The following is a 2,068-nucleotide window of genomic DNA, read 5'->3' on the forward strand; positions in this document are numbered from 1 at the left end:
ATATGAGTGAATTTGTCTGTCTGTATAAGAATCTATCTATACCAAACTCCTAAGTCAATTTTTGATCTGCAGACTTGAAACTTTGTATGCCGGGATTTGAACCAGTGGAAAAAATTGGATTTTGGCTTTAGCTGCTAAAAATCGCTGCTAACGGATCAAAATTGAAAAAAAATGCTATTTGACAGGCGTAAATTCTTTCGCACGTGCACCAGTGTATGTATATATATGCCGTTTGAAATATCAATGTTGTATAATTTTATTTTCCTTTCACGCTTGCACTACTATGTTTGTACCTCTTATTAAATATCGATCGCGTATTGTTTTATTTTTTTCGATTCGCACCTGTGCCAGTATTAAATTATGCACTAATTGCTGTCCGTCTTAATTTCCAGATGCAGTTGTTCCTACGGAGTGAATCAAATTGACTTTTGTCTTCCGAGTCCACGAAGGAAACAAAAATTTAAAAAAAAAAAGAGCAAAAACGTCAGATCATAACCAAAAGACGACAAGAGAAGAAAACTAACAAAAAGTGTATAAATAAACTCATAAATGAACAAAACGTTTGCAGATATGGAGAAAGAAACGATTAAGAACACGTGAATAATTTTTATTAATTATTGCCTTGATCATTCAACTACATTTTCACGCGCCTCCGCTCAAAAAAGAGCTTTTTTTTAAATTTTGGTTTGCAAGCAAATTTTGTAATATTAACTGTCATAATACTTCATCGGTATTGCAGTGAATTGAACGTGGGACTCTAGATTTAGAAGCTGGTAAGGCTACCGGTTTATACTAATAGATGCATCGGGGGAGTGGTGGGCATTTGTACCTAAAGGATACAACAGTTATGTTTCAAAAGTGGTTCTGTTCATATATATTTTTTTTTCCGTTGGTTTTACAAATCTGTCTAAAATAGAATTTTGGTTCTTCTGCATTTACCGACTCGCGGTTTCCACGAAGTTTCTCGGGTGTGCTCGGCAGCTGACGGGAATAACCGGAAGCGGCTGGTTACGAAACGTAAAACTGCTACGAAAAAATCATAACGACAAACAGGAAAAAACATGGAAATACAATAAATAAAATTACGAACCTGTATATAACCCAACCCTAACCCTAAACTCAACCTCTAATTCGCGATTACAATTTTTTTTTTTCTTCCAATTTATATTAAAAAACAATAAAAGTAGCTTTCATAGATTCGTATTAGCTAAAAACAGACAGCGCGTTCGTTAAAAATTTAGGAAGGTTCTGGTTATTTCTGACAGTTGCCGAGTGTGCCCGAGTCAACTTCTTAGAAATCGCGGGTCGTTAAATGCAAAAGCAGCAGAATTTTATTCTAATTTTATTTGCTTTATCCAAATAAGCGAACAACGATGATATGGAAGTACTACTAGTCGACTAAAAAATTAAAAAAAAAAATACATTTCTAATTGAAATACTGACTTTAACATCTAAAAATAAATGCTTCTTCGAAGACTTGAAATACCTTTTTTGATCCAACAGTAAAGGAGAAAGTGACTGGGCAAATGGATACGGAAACTGACTATAGAATTGACTATGTAGAGTCTTAAACCGCTTCCTTTATTTTGCCCTTTTCGTCTTCGTGTTTCATGAATGATATTTCTGACAAAGGGAGAAGAATTGCTGTTTTCCGGGTCGGAATTTACCCCTCTAACACTTATTGATGACTAATTTTTCACCTGGAAGTAGTTGTTCGTTATTTTTTTTTTATTATTATTTTGCTTTTCACATCACGTAGCTTCACGCCTTGTCTGGAGCAATTTCCATTTAAAAAAAAATATTGCTATAGTGACAGATTGTCGGCAAAGGAGAACGCATTAAACACAACTTCATAACAGATATAAAACTTTTCTTTCTGTATTGTCCAACAAGTCCATCTGTCTGTGCGATCTATATAGTAAATTAGTTGGAAAGGATTCTCTGGGCGTAATATCAAACAAGGCGGTTAGAGATGGCCGACTGCAAGTTTGATCAGCTTCGAGAGATAACCTTTGTTATACGTCCGTCTCTGCCGACATTCGTGTTCTTTCCGAACCTAGTCGTCGCT

At 35.2% G+C, this 2,068-nt stretch overlaps 1 protein-coding gene across 2 annotated transcripts in view; it reads left to right on the plus strand.

Annotated features, from left to right (window-relative positions):
* Nucleotides 1–1,419, plus strand: part of LOC145256466 (carbonic anhydrase-related protein 10-like) — a 696,397-nt gene extending 694,978 nt beyond the window's left edge. For both annotated transcript variants that reach the window (XM_080115400.1, XM_080115401.1), the window contains one exon: nucleotides 393–1,419. The gene's annotated coding sequence lies outside the window, so the exon portion shown is untranslated. The remainder of the gene's footprint in view (nucleotides 1–392) is intronic.
* Nucleotides 1,420–2,068: the final 649 nt, after the last annotated feature.

Source organism: Euprymna scolopes, chromosome 32, assembly GCF_053919585.1.
Source record: "Euprymna scolopes isolate OS-2025 chromosome 32, ASM5391958v1, whole genome shotgun sequence".
NCBI lineage: Eukaryota > Metazoa > Mollusca > Cephalopoda > Sepiida > Sepiolidae > Euprymna > Euprymna scolopes.